We start from the raw sequence: 15,785 nt of genomic DNA, 5'->3' as shown, positions 1-15,785 counted from the left end.
CCCTTTGCTATTGATATATTATATGATATTATTATTCACAGTTAATACCGTGTACCTTGGCTTGTGTTTGCTTTAAAAAAAAAAAAAAAACTAACATTGAGCAAGCGTTTGCTGTAATGATCTCCCCTTTGACAGAAAATTCATTTTATGTGTTTGCTACAGTCCCAATCAAAAACCTGCAAATATATTTTATGGGATTTCGCCATGTTAAAGGTCAGCTTCTGTAATCAGAAAATTCATCCATAACATTTGGCACTTGGCTACCATGCGCTTTCAGTTTAAATTGATAAGAGATGGAATGACGAATCTGTATGTTGAACATGCATCTTACATCTGGTGCTTTTGTCCAAAATTGCCTTGGTTTGAGGTTTTAAAAATGTTAAGGAGGTCTGTAGACTAGATAGTCAAGTTCACGTGAGATCTATGCAGATAAAATAATGCTGGAGCCAGTGTGGTCAAGTTAATATTGTATTATTCAGGTTTACTGTAAATAAGGCACGGCCATTGCTCAACAAAACAGTCAGGCATGGCTGTATGTCAGCAAATGATGATGCTCGCATTGTTCCTCTTCACTGCTTTCTATTCTTTCCTAAATTTGCTATTGATTGGTCAGGGTGCAGCTGCCTACAATTGCACTATGTCTAAGGCCGAATGTTCAAGGCTGGCACGTGCATCGTCTTACACTGCTTCATTCTCTAATTCTTAATTACCGTACTGGGCTGCAGCTGAAGGTCAGAGAGCGAGGCGGTAGCATGATTATGCTGCTTCATTGTTCCCGGTGATAGTGGTGACATCCCTTCCATTGGACCTTACTCTGATTTTGAACATGATTACACCTTGAGCGAAACAGGAATGTGTACTATCAAGCTCACCTGTAAACTGCTAAGTGTTGCGGCTTTATATGTTTGAAATTTTACTTTTGTGTATGCATGGTTGTGGGATGAGCTGGAAATAGGAGGACGTGAAGGTGGGGAGTAACAGTGGTAAAGTCTGGAATTCATTTTGGCCACTGCTTGTGGATTGGTTAATCCTGGATTGGTTAATCCTGGATTGGTTAATCCTGTTTCTAAACTATGGGATGGTTTAATTTAACTTTAGGGAAGATTTTTATAATAAGACTTAGGGGGTCATATTTATATGAACATCAGTACAATAAACTTATTCGTATTTTACATGTGTAAACATCTCCAATGTGTGTGTGTGTGTGTGTGTGCATAATGTTACTCAGTTATAAACATGTATTTGGGAATATCATCAAATATGTCATGCCTCTTGTCAGATAGTATGTTGAGTTCAGTTGAATATTGGAGAGAATATGGTCATATGTGAGTATATCAATATTTGTGTGTATATATGTACAGTATGTGCGAGTGTGTGATTTGTATCCATGCTTCTTCCCTTCCTCAGAGGAGGGAGTGAGCCCCTCTCGACTGCTGCTGTAGGGTAATCTTTTACACTAGGCAGAGGAAGGCAGTGGAGGGTGGAAATGAGCTTTTCAGCCATGTTCCCTCCCTTATTTCCCCTCAGCCTCGCTTCTGTACCCAGTGCCCTTCTTGCTTTGCACCTCTATTCTTTTAGCTCGCGTTCGTCTTTATTGTTTTACTCTTGCTTTCCCGCAGCAGTACCTGTAAAATCGTCCCGTCTGCCTCAGCCGTCTGCACGTCATCCAGAGAGCAACTGGTCATCACTTTGTCTCCCTGCATGCCTTTTGTCTCATTTGTCTCATCTTTATTAAAGCCATTGTTTTAGGATTCTGTCTCACTCAGATGACCTATGCTTGCCCTCTAGGGGCTGAGACAAACCACTGCAACATCACTTTACACTCTATGTCTATGATATGAGCCAGGCCACAATCATACATCCAAACCAGCCTCATTCAGTCCCTCCAGACATTAGAGTAGTTCACAGGGCACCTCGTCTTTCCATGTGATAATCAAGGTGTTCCAGAGAATGCTTTCAACAAGATGGTTCCTCTTCAGTGCCTCCCGCAAAGCATCACACAAATGCGTATGAATATACCTTAGTGTGAGCAGTGAGACTCGTCTGAAATTCAATTTCAGCTGTGTGGGTTTTTTAAGTGGAATGAGAGTATATTGAATATAAACGGCGAGTGCTTCATAGTCTTTTCATGACTTAAATGGAGGTTAATATGGGTGTTTTTGAGTGGTATGAATGAAAACTGAAATAATTAGACACACACACACACAAAAATAGTTGCACTCTCCCAAACGATATGCAGAAATTATTAAAACAGCACTGAAATGAACATTAATTCAGTGTTAAATACCTGCATATAATGTGGATGTCACTCATGTCTAACAAACTATTAATTTATAATTTAGTTCTTGTTTTGTACATTATGTATGTATGTATTTATTTATGTACATTGACCTAGAAAATGTGCTAGTGAGATATATGTAATGCATAATAATAATAATAATGCATATGCTTAATGTAATCATTTACATTTAGGCATTTGGCAGACGCTCTTATCCAGAGCAACTTACATTTTTATCTCATTACACATCTGAGCAGTTGAGAGTTAAGGGCCTTGCTCAAGGGCCCAACAGTGGCAACTTGGTGGTTGTGGGGTTTGAACCTGGGATCTTCTGAACCGTAGTCCAATGCCTTAACCACTAAGCTACCCCTGGCCCTAATCATCCTTGACTTTTCTCTCATTATTTTAGAGAATGCACAGGTAAACCAAAGGTTTGATTTGTTAACTTCTTTTGGATAAACAAAAATAGAAATAGAATAAAAGTCCCAATGTTTTAATTAAAGCAAAGACATTTGTGAACATGTATTAATTACATAATAATTAGCATTGTGATGTTACAATATAAGCTGAATAGAATCATTAGACGGTAATGTTTTTTTTTTCTGTGTAACTAACCTTGTGTGCTAGGCTATCTAGCTGGCTAGCTTAGCTATTTAGATGAAGAGCAATGTCTATGTCATATGTTTTAGCACTTTTGACTAATGTTGAAGAAACCACTGAAATCAGCCATGTGATCATCATGTGACTACCCTAAGCTAGTTAGCAATTATTAGCAGTTAATTAGCCAGCTAATTAAATGAATGTTATTGATTAACAAAATTTAAAAATTTTATATTATTATAAGGCTTCTATTAAATAATTTCTTAAGAATATAATGAAGTAAATAATATAATAGTGAAACCTTATATACTTTAACCTATGAAAAATGCTAGCTAGTTTACTATGCTAACAGGAGGTTCATCATCCGTTAGGACTAGAGTTCCTTTTCAACTTGCATATTCATGTCAGTTTAAGTTAATATCTAACATCCAATCTTTGCTAAATATAATTTGTAGCAGTTTAAAAACATATAGTAACCGCTAAATGCTGCCCATGCTGCTGTGAGTTACCATGTCTTCAAGCGTTCGGCAGCACCTCATTTCTCTTTCTGTCGCCAGTCACTGAGGCCTGTTCTATCTTTTCATTTGCCTTCATCACTGGCACTCTTTCTCTGTCCATCTCTCTCTCTGTCCACCTTTCCTTCACTCCATCTCCAGGGTGGAAAGCGGTGACAGCGCTGGCAGAGACAAAGTGCAGACGTCCAGCTTAAAAGTGACCGCCCTGTCCTGCAGCTGCACAGCTGAGGAGCCGCAGATCTATCATGACCAGTGCTGCCTGCCACATTGTGAGAGACAGAGAAGGAAAGAGCGATAGGGAGGAAAACTGAGGAAAACTGTTGCAGAGAGGTGCGGTATCAAAGGCCGGGATGCCTCTGTGGCTGGAATGGAAGGGGTATAGTAGTGGTATAGAGGGGGATGTAAGTGGAGTTGGTTGGGGTAGGGGGGTAGTGTGGCTCAGCTGTCTCCGGGACGAAGGGGGGGCATTAATCACTATTGGCGCACACCTCCGTCCCTGCCGCACCCTGACGGCCCTTCCACCCCTGACATAAATCATAATTCCTCCACAATAGATCCCCTCTCCGCCATGCTGCGGAAAAGTGTGCTACTCGTATTGATTTTCCCTTTTCTCCCTCTGCCTTTCCCATCACCACCTGTACCCCTCCCCTCGCTCCCACCACCACCTCTGCTAAGTCATTATAAAACATAACTGATCTGAAATTCATAGAATACTAAATAAACTTTATGAGGGCACTTTACTGTATTCCCCCTCCCCTTCAGCTCAGGCATTAGAAATGTGGATAGAAAGAAAACTAATGATATAAAAATTACAAAGCATGCTCCGTGCTATTATACCTCTATTGATTTGTTTTTGAAGTGCACCTAGGCTTATAAGAGTTGCTGGAGGAGATTAGAGAGAAACCACAAAACGGAGTGAGAGAGAGAGGAAAAGATAGAATGTGTGTGAGTGAGAGAATATGTGTCTGTACAGAATTGCAGAGGAATAGTGAGAAAGGAAGTATTAGTTGTAATGTTTGCAATATCATTTTTCTAAGTATAAACCTTGACTGCTGGGGAAACCCTTTAGACATGCTAAAGTGCTGAATGCAGTATCGCAGTCAAAAAGTCTTCTTAGATCATACAAATGACCTGTTTAGTTTCTTTCTTTCACCTATAAAATAATCTCCAGTGACCATTTTTAAGTGGAAAAAAAAAGTAATTCAGGGTATTTTTGATACTGATTTTTCTCCAAGCAGCTCTGCTGCTCAATGTCTCTGTTGTGCTGTGAATCTGGAAAACACTTCCAACACTTTTTTTATAGCACACCTGGCCATGTCCCAGCTCAAACCAGAACTGCACTGCTTTCCTGTTTTAGTTTTTGGTGTTAAGTCCTCAATGCTTACCTTATGTCTGAAATCGCACCCTATTAACTATATAGTGCACTATTTTGGGTTTTTGCAGTTTTGCCATTTTGTCTTGCCAACACTTTCTCCAGCAACCTGGCGCTGCATGTCTGACAGCATAGTGGAGAATATGCAGGGCACTAATAAACGTCCTGTCGTCCACTGCAAAAGGTTAATGTTCAAAATTATTTCATACAGAATGTTCATTATATTAGGGAAAAAGAATTTAGCTAGCCTACAGGGCAGGTAAGAGCTCCAGTAGAGAATAACACTTTTTATTGCATAAAAATAGGCATTTTAGCAAGCAAATACATCTTGAATTTATTTAGGCAAGATTAAGATTACAATTAACCAGCCGTCTGTTTTTCATCCTGCTTTTTCCTATTTATTGTTGCGGGAGACCAGGAGCTTAGCACAGGGAACTCGGGGGGAAAAGCAGGGGACACCCTATATAAGCGGTCAACCCAATGCAGGGCACAAGCCCACAAACTCTTACTGTATGACCTATAAGCTAATTAGACTAAGGGAGGAAACCCACCAAGCACAGGAAGAACATGCAAACAGACTAGGCGAGATTCAACCTCCCCCCATCCCCCAACCCTGGAGGTGTGAGGTAACTAAAGCCTGATTTATCCTTTTGCATCAAGTCTATGCAGTAGCCCTTGCGTAGCTTGACATGCACCTTCCCAGAAATGTAACTCCAAATCGTGGAGATGCAACCCACAACAACTGATTAATCCACCTCCGATGTCCTTTCTAGTTTCTGTGTTGGAGTAATTTCAGTAGAAGTGATTGTTCAATGTGTGTTAGCTCTAATTCCAACAATATTCGTCCATATTCATTCACCTCTGTTTGTAGTACACACCAGAGAGTCTCACCACTGTGTTGGTCGGCAAGTGGAAAACAAGATAACAAAACTTGAAAACAACATGAAAAATCCACAAACAAAATAACAGATTAGTTTTTGGATTTGTTGTGTTTTCTAATTTGTTATTTTGTTTCCTGATTTGTTATTTTGTTTTTGGATTTATGTTATTTTTCTTTATTTGTAATTTTGTTTTTGAATTTGTTATTTTGTTTTTGGATTTATGTTATTTTTCTTTATTTGTAATTTTGTTTTTGGATTTGTTATTTTGTTTTTGGATTTATGTTATTTTTCTTTATTTGTTATTTTGTTTTCGGTTTTGTTATTTTGTTTTTGGATTTGTTATTTTGTTTTCGGATTTGTTATGTTGTTTTTGGATTTGTTATTTTGTTCTCGCTTTTGTTATTTTGTTTTTGGATTTGTTATTTTGTTCTCGCTTTTGTTATTTTGTTTTGCACTTCTCGGCCACCGTACACCACTGTGCCATAGAAGCCCTACTGCCAACTAGTAGGTTGGAGGTGTAATTGCAGAGCGACTCAGACACACCAGCATACAACCTTATAAAATTATAGCTTTTCCATTCCTTTCCAATCTGTTATTAAATATGAAAAGAAGTAAAAAAATTATGAAAAGTAAAAAAATATAAAGAAAATAAAAGCATTTAAAGCTTGAAATTTGACTTTATTTAAGTTGGTTTCATGTGCTAAGCACATTCTCCCACAAAAAATCAACAGATTGCTGATCCAAATTGTGAAATGTGTTCTACTATGCGAAATGCTGTTCTGTCTTCACATTGCATGCAAATGACAAATGATATTTTAGTCAAGTAAGATTGTTCATTTTTTTGTTGACATTTAACTGAGAGGTGACTATGTTTACTAAGCCGTAGATGTGTAACTAGTGTCAAACTTTTCTTTGCTTAGTTTAATTAGTGTTTCTGCATCTTTGCTTGTTCCTGATTCTGAAATGATCTTTATTATCCATGCACGCTAATTAATCAGCTCAAGTCGTAATATATAGTGCAACAGGTTGTGCTACTGAGAAGGAGGGCAAGACAGTTACAGCATTAATGTGCTGTGATGCAACTGTAACTTGTGGTATGTTTGTCTATGATGAAAGATTGGAATGCTCTTGTTCTCATTTTATTTATAGAAAAAAAGATGAATTATTTTCAAGAATAAGAAATAAATTTGCCCATATTTAAGACATTTTCAATTGCTGATACAATATATATTTTTTGTAGGAAACATGCTAGTGAAAATGTTAGTATGACTTAAAAGAAACCAGCATTGTATTTTTCCCCCCAGATATTTCAAACATTTTTCACGCAGAGCATATGTGTACAGGCAGGTATACAAAGCCAGCATACATTCAGACTTTGAAGCAGTGGGTGGTTTGTCTCGTTCGGTTTCGTCCTTGTTCACTTGTCCTTCTCATTTCCATCTCAGCGTTGTTTCGCTTTCATTTCAGTGCAGGTCATATGTGTGTGGACGTACAGTAGCATGCACTTGACCAGTGAGAGGGTGGTGAGAGCGGTGTTGCTAGTGGCCTGGCCAGGATTAGAGCCTAGGTGGAGGGATATTAATGTAAAGCGGAGGGGACAAGGGCGCTCCTGTCCAATTACTCTGCACCCTGTCACTGCCATCCGGCCGCAAAACAACAGAGGAGGAAAGGATTAATTGCCTTGGACTCTGCCCCCACTACAGGCCCAATTATGGAAACATATTGGCTCCCAGCGTTGCTACAGCCACTGCTGTGCTGGGATATTGTGTGAAATTTCTAACTGCTTTCAGAGGTCAGGACGAGTGGGTTGGAGCAGGGGATGTGAAAAAAAAAGTGAGGCAGTGGAGTGTGTGTCAGAGTGTGTGTATGTTGGTTCGATAAGCAGGTTGCTTGTGTGCATTTTATGGCAAACCAACAAAATATTTGGTTTTTCAGCCCAAATCATTGCAATGTTTTGTTGGGAGTTTCTCTTTAGATTGTGAACAACAGCATGTTGATCTTCAGGTTTAAAATAAAAAAAGAATAAAATAAAGTGCTGCAATTACTGTACATAGAAATTAATACACCATAGATGTCCTCAAAATAGATTAATATTGTCTTAAACTAGCAGAAATTGGCCATATCCATACTTTCCTATTTTAATAGCCTGTCCTTCAGTTGTATTTATTTTTCTCATTAATCCTGCAGTGACTTTTTCTTAGTAATTCACATTGTGAGAGCATTTTTCATCTTTAGGTAAATACACCACAAGTAGTATATATAAAGTATCATAAACACACAAAAAAGACCATGATACAGTCCTCTTTAGGCCGTCTTTGCAGGTGTTTTATAGTTTGTACTAAGGAGCCAGCAAAATGGCAACAAATGTTGGTGCACACAGTTTATTATAAAACGATGGGTGTGTATTTACTTCTCGCATATTTATCTATGTTGAAATACTTAGTACCAAATGTATAAATCTGAGAAAGAAATACCAGTCGATTCTGTTAAGACAAAGATTTATCTTCCTGACCTAGCGGGCCATAATGTGCCCCACATGTAGACCACACAGACCTCAACCTACTTTGGCATTCTGACTGATGCAGACTTCATGAATCCTGAATGAAATTGGCTCTTGATGAATCTCAAATATGCTCTCCTGTTACAGGGCAATAGAAATCCAATGAAACTCCAGCACAGCTGAAATAAAGCCATACATCCCACTCCAACCAGGGGACTGCGAGACAGAGGAAAAATGACTGCCGCATGGGAAAGCAGCAGCCGAGTGAAAGGAACCCCGAGATGAAGGGGATAAGGTATCATCCTGGGTCCTGTGCATCAGCCCTGTCCGTTAGTGTTTGGGGTAACAGATTGGGGTTTACAATCCCTGCATCGCTTCTTTTCCTGTGCTGCATCAGGCAGACGGAGTGTGCCTAGAGTAAATCAGCTAGCTCTCCCTTGGTCCAATTTCCCTTGAGAGCTACAGCCCGGCTCACTCAAATCGTCTAGCTCTGTTTGCTTTGAGACCCACCATCTTACAGAAAGCAAAATAAAAAACTTTCATAAAATGAATGTGTGCATACAGTATATACAGTAGATAATTGAACTCAATTGACTGTTGTGATGATTCTTTAGATTCTACTTGTCAACACACAGAGGAACAGCACAAATTATCATTTTTTGGCTTTGGGATAGGCCTTTCTTTTTCTTAGAGAGCTCAGAGGCATGTATGAGGATGATGGCTACTGTTTGGGCAGGCTCCAAGCACACTGCTGCTATAGTGACTAAGCACCCTCTCCTGTGACTCCATGCATACTCTAATGTGAATAATGTTTCTCCTCAAAGTCTGTGGTAATAAATGGAGTGCCATTCGGCACAATGGCAAAATCAGGGCCCGTATTGATTAACTCTCATCATCGACTTACTCCCACTTCCATGATTTATGATTGTCTGTTATTTTTACATTACCCATCAAATTCATCTTGTCTTTCCTGGCCAGGGTTGGGCTGAGCAAACAGTAAACATTTAGAGTGTGCGCTTTGGTTCCCCTGTGCCGGTCCATTAAACGTGCTACACTCTCAGAGCCTTCCACAGCCCCTCAAGGCCCAAATGTTGTTTGCTCTCATATGACTGTGTGACCAACAATTTAGGTATATAGTCCTAATAAATAATATACACACTATGAAAAATTTCTCTAATTTCTACTCTGAAACATTGTGTTCAAACCTATATAACAATTTAAATGTGTTTGATACTGTATCCTGTTTTATATTGTGGGAAAGTATTTACAATACTGTGTTTTATTCAAGACCAATGTACTGTAGTGTATACTGTAACTACACAAATCTTTCTAGAACTACATAGATTTGATATAAAATACAGTACAAACAATACAGTAAAAATAGAGTATTATAAATTCGACTGTAAAAATAGGTTTCAATAACATTTATCTGACCTAATGTATTAATTATTATAAACTGAATTTTTAAAAAGCATAACTTAAATTACATTATGAAGGCAGGGTAAGTGGGTAGCAAGGTAAATTTAAAATAAAGTTAGGCCACGGAATGAAATATTAACAAAAATGTACTATTATATCATTTTTAAATGTATGAATGTACAATTGCAGTGGAGATTTTAATTGCTGTGGAAAATTTTGGACCCTTATGGTAATAATGTTGTAACTAGAAACTAAGATAAAATAAGATAAAAGAATGACAAATGCACGTTGTTTAAGTCATTATTCTAGTATACAATAGCAGCATCTTTTCAATAGCCAGTGAATTTCAGAGATGAAATTTGCTAACCTGTGCCAGGCTTGTATGTGCGGACCAAGTTGTCCACTGTGGTAAGCCCTTGCCTGGAGCAGCTGATAGACCACCAACAACAACATTCCTACCCGATGTTTCTAATGCTTTGTTAATTTATCCTTATTACCTATGAGGTGTGTTTTAGTCAAACCCGAGACTTTTGATTGTGCAAGATAAAAGAACACAGTTATGGAAGTAAAAACTATATTTAAACCTACTGTATCTATGTAACATTATATCTCTACCTTAATTTCCCTATATAATCCCCTGCTACACTAATTCACTTATCCTGTCATTTCACTAGAACCGGGATACCATAAAGGTGGAAAGATTTTTCAGTACTTTGGAGAAATGATCAGACAGCCTGGTACATGTCATCATCGCTGCTGAAACGTTGGACTCCCTGGAACTCCTTTACTGGCCTGGCATCAAAGTTGTTCTGTTTTTGCAGGACAATGCCCACTGACCTTTGCACCACTTGTCTATTACAGGATCCTGTCTGGGAGTTATTGCCACATACCCTGTACAGTACTGACTTTGATCCAAGAAATTTACATGTTTCAGCCATTAAAGAAGTTCCTGAGAGGCCAGCAAGTGGCCAGTTTGATCATAACGCCAACGTACTGGTGCACAAGCATGAGTGAAACACTGGGATAAGTGCATTAGTGTAGTAGGGGATTATATAGAGACAAAAAGGTAGTTTTTAACTCTCATACAGTAAATGCGTTGTTATTCTGCACAATGAAAAGTCCCTGTTTAACCTGAAAATTATAAATGGTTTTCTAAATTGTGCGTCACACTGCAGTCCTATGTATTCATTTAAAAAATAGAATTATTTTTATTTGCTGACATGTCTTCTTAGAATTGTTGGACATCAAATACTATATGTGGTACTGGTAGTGTTTTTTTTTTTTAATATTATTTCCTCCTTTTATCCCCTTTTAGTTTCCCTGCATCTTCTGGAATTGATCGTCTCCAACTGACAAAAATACAGGATCTCCTTTCCTCCAAACAAAGTTTCATAAATGTCAAGGTATGCACTAAAAGTTAACAGTAATCTTCCTTTCTTAGACAGCTGGCTCTGTGGTTTGCAGTTTAAAAGCATACTACAGTAATATCCCTGAATGAGCGGTATCTTAGTAAATGTAGCATGTGTAAATGGAGGTTTTGGTAAAGCTATTCTAGTCTAAAAGTATCAATAGTGACCTGTATTGTTGGATATGGCAGTATTTTCTTTTCTACTTCAACTTACTGATTTAATGATTGTGTGAATGTGTGCTTAAAACCACATGGATCTAATAAAATACAGAAGACAATTTGTCAGGCTTTTAGAAAACAGGTCTGGTTACTAGTAAGTATTAATTATCCAGAGCTCAAATATCAGTGTTTATTAAAGATCCCAGGCATCTGAGAAAAATCTGAAATTACCTATTTGTTAAAATTCACTCTCATGGTAGAACCCAGAGGCATACAGTAGCTACATTATATTATAATTTTGGCATAAGCATTGGCTTTACTTGGATGAGTTTGTCACCATTGTTGTGTCCTTTACTTATTTCACAAGTGGGATTAATGGAATCTGGTTTTGGAGAGCATCAACAGCAACATTTCCTATACCGCTTATCCTGTACAGGGTCAAAGGAAGCTTGGAGGCTATCCCAGGGGACTCGGGGCATTAGGCGGGAAACACCATGGACAGGTTGAAATTAGCCTGATCTGGAGGTTTTTGGACTGTTGGAGGAAACTGGAGTACCAGGAGGAAACTCAACAAGCATGGGGAGAACATTTAAACTCCACACACACACACACACACACACACACACACACACACACACACACACACACACACACACACACACACACACCAGGATACTGCGATTCTATTAATGGAGTTTTTAAATAGAGAAGTTTTTCCTCACATTGGTCTGGGGCTATGAAGGGAGCCTTTGTCTTATCCCTGTGACTCCAAGTGTATCCTACAAAAACATTCTTTTTTGTTTGTTCATAATGTTTTGATTTAAATCAAATTATTATTGGACTGCATTCTGTACATGTTACAAAATGCTGAAATAGATAAAGCTTTTCATGCATTTGGACAGTAGGGTTAAATAATACGTCAGTAAAACATAAGTGTGACTGTAAACTAAACATTCTTTTTGATATTATGCACATTCTTACATATTTGTATAATATTGCTATGTATTTTTATTCCACAACCACAAGCATGGGGAGAATACACAAACTCCAAAAAGACCCGAGGTGGGAATCAAACCTTCAACCTGAGGGGGCCGAGGCCACAGTGCTACAGTAACTACTAGCCTATACAGTACATGTGTTTTTTATATTGTTAAAAATATATATATATACTCAGCGAAAAAAGAAACATCCCTTTTTCAGGACTGTGTATTTCAATAATAATGTTGTAAAAATCCAAATAATTTTACACATCTTCATTGTAAAGGGTTTAAACAATGTTTTCCATGCATGTTCAATTCACCATAATCAATTAATTAACATGCACCTGTGGAATGGTCGTTAAGACCTTACAGAAAGTAGGCATTTAAGATCCCAGTTCTAAAAACGCAGGACACTAAAGAGACTTATCTACCGACTGTAAAAAACACCCAAAGAAAGATGCCCAGGGTCCCTGCTCATCTGCGTGAACGTGCATTAGGCATGCTGCAGGGAGGCATGAGGACTGCTGATGTGGCTAGAGCAATAAATCGCCATGTCCGCACTGTGAGACGCCTAAGACAGCGCTACAGGGAGACAGGAAGGACAGCTGATCATCCTCGCAGTGGAAGACCACGTGTAACAACACCTGCACAGGATCGGTACATCCGAATATCACACCTGCGTGACAGGTACAGGATGGCCACAACAACTGCCCGAGTCACACCAGGAACACACAATCCCTCCATCAGTGCTCAGACTGTCCGCAATAGGCAGTCCATGAGGAGGAGATGCACTGCAGTACTTCAAGCAGCTGGTGGCCACACCAGATACTGACTGGTACTTTTGATTTTGAGCCTCCCTTCATTCAGGGACACATTGGGAAACGTTTTTAGTTTATGTCTTATGGTGTTGACTCTTTTAGTGTTCATACTGAAAGTAAAAACAGTTGAAAGTCAGAGGACGTTTCTTTTTTTGCTGAGTATATTTCTAAGGATCAAAGTTGATGTTAACGTTGTGTACTTCATCTTTTTAAACTACAAAATATATAGATTTAATGCAGCATTGCTGCTGCGTTCCTGTCAGTTTTTGATCAAAACCTAAAATCTCTTGATTCATATCATGTATCATTCTTCATTATATAATGTTTTTATCATATTGTTCACAGTATCAAATACAACATCACAACAACACCATTCCTGTGGGTTAATGTGTGTGTGTGTCTAGGAGTAATGGACAAAAAAAGAAAGAGAGAGAGAGAGAGAGAGAGAAAGAGAGAGAGAGTGCGAGATGCACTTACAGTATGTGTGTATTTCCGGTGTGTGTTGAAATGTTGAAAATCCGGAATATGTTCTGCGGGGAGTTGAAGAAACAGTGGTAACTGTGATAGGCTCCTAAAAAAATGCGATCCCATCCATGTAATTTGTCTACGCTCTGATAGCATCAGTCCTCAGTTGGCTGTACCAAGCAGGTATTACCACCCACTGACTGTAATCGCTAATGAAACCAGCATTGAGTTTATAATGCGCTAAATGATGCAGCCCACTCCAGATAAACACATCCTAAATAAACGATTTGGGTGGTAATTGCACTCTGCCAGGACGCCGTTAATAGAGTCAGCTCTGCTGATGAGAGGGTTAACTTCTTTTCCGAAGGAGCCTCTCACTGGCTCATTGCACTCTCATTTCTACAGAGATCTTGGCATTCCCTTGGTTATCAGTGTACTTAAAAAGAAAACCTAATTAGACCTAAAAAGGCCTTTTTTTTCCATTTTCTCTAATTAGGTCCTTAACATAATTAGCAGGTAATGTTAATAATCCTCTTTTAAACTCTATTAAAAGGCTGTTTGGGAGTAAGTGGTTGAGGAGGATGTCTTGTGGGCTGTCATGGGCCCCTCGGAGGGCCAAAGCAGGAGACCAGAGAGACATGCTGGGACTACAGTTCATCAGGGTTGGAGTGCCACTGCATTATAGCTCTGGCCCCATAGGAGCTGCCTCATCATCAGACTATGTGCCCAGTGTATTAATATAGTAACCCCTCCCACACACACATACACACACACACGCACACTTTTCCTCTCTGGGCAGCACTGGGTCTTCATCAGAGCAGACAAGCGAACAATAGAAAATTTTAAGAAAAAACTGACATTTGTGTGACATTAGTAACAGCAGTGTTGCTTAACTAGGGGTGGAGTTAGAATCCACCAGGGGGCATTGTGTCTTCAGCAATGTTCTCCCAAATTACCATAAAGAGGTCTGGGACCATTGTCATTAAAGTGACTCTAGTAAAATATTCACATGGGCTTGGGAAAGTGCTCTAGGTTCCAGTGAGTGGTCTGTTGGCTACGGCGAGGAGGAGGAGGATGAGGAAGAAACCGCCGGCGACCAGAAGAGCCCAGTCCACGTCTTTAATTAAGTATCTGAAACATCAATTTAAATGTAAATATCTGTGGTGCAGTGCCACTCATGCGTAAATTAGAGCGTTGGCCCGGCACATTTCTCTCTCTCCCAACTCCCTGCTCACTTACTCTGACATCTGCTCACATTTGCCGGGCCCCGGGCTGTCCCCAACACACACACACACACACACACACACACGCACACACACACACAAATAATGAATATTCATTTGTTCATGTAAACTCGTCTTCATTCTCACGCACTCAGTGATACTGATGTTTGTTTGACAAGCAGCAGATTTCATACACTAAACACACAGGAACTGATCATGCTGTCATTACTTGCACTAACAGGCAGTGAGACTGAACTCAGGTAAGTTTCTTCCACTCTATACCAGTAAATTAGTGCACTCTGTACATGGAGCTCATTACAGTCCAATTCTCTAGCAGAGCACTGGATGTATGGTGTACGTCATTTTATCTGACTGTTGGGTGCTATATTCTGAGCAGTAGCCAGTTTTATTTTCTTACTGATGAATGGTCCTATTTTCTGTCTGGCACTTGTACAGGGCTCTATCTCTCTGGCTTGTATGAGGTCCTGTTTTCTTTAAACGCATCATATCCTATTTTCTGTAGTATGGACATTTTCTGTGCAGCATGGCCATATGGCCCTATTTCCTGACTGGTATGGGGCCAAATTTGGTGCTAACCACTCCCTCTATGAGTCTTTACTCGTAGGTTAGAGTTGGCCAGGCAGATCTATTGAAAAAAAAAAAACAACAACAACAACAACAACAACAACAAAAAAAGGAAAACCCTGCTGAATTATGTGGCTTGTGTCAGTATTTGAAGTGGGTTTAGATGCCATATCCAGTCCTATAGAGCTCCTACGATCCAGTGCTATGAGATCCTAACTCAGCACATGGATGCAAATATCTTCCTCTGCTGAGGTGCTAACTGATCTGTGGTGTAAACTCAATCGCCTGGTGTTCGATTAAGTCCAAGCGATCAGGTGTTCTCGTCCTGTCCCAGTGTCTACCAGGGAGGGTGTCTGATCTACGGTCAGTAGAGTGAAGGTGATGGTCTGTCTGTTAGGCCATCAGGACACAGCTCATAAAGGCCAAGCAAGGAAAGGGAGTAATGATTTTACAGGGCTGCTGGGGAACAGGCGGCTCCACTTACAAGCCCCCGAGGACCTTCATTCCCCTGCCCATATCCCTCTGTCCTAATGGCCAAGCCGTGGCCTGGTGGGCACAGAGGAAGCTGTTCAGTCGTTTAGC

This window comes from Clarias gariepinus, chromosome 11 (assembly GCF_024256425.1).
Source record: "Clarias gariepinus isolate MV-2021 ecotype Netherlands chromosome 11, CGAR_prim_01v2, whole genome shotgun sequence".
NCBI classification, from domain to species: Eukaryota; Metazoa; Chordata; class Actinopteri; order Siluriformes; family Clariidae; genus Clarias; species Clarias gariepinus.
The sequence above is the reverse complement of the archived record's forward strand: the minus strand, read 5'-3'. Positions refer to the sequence as shown.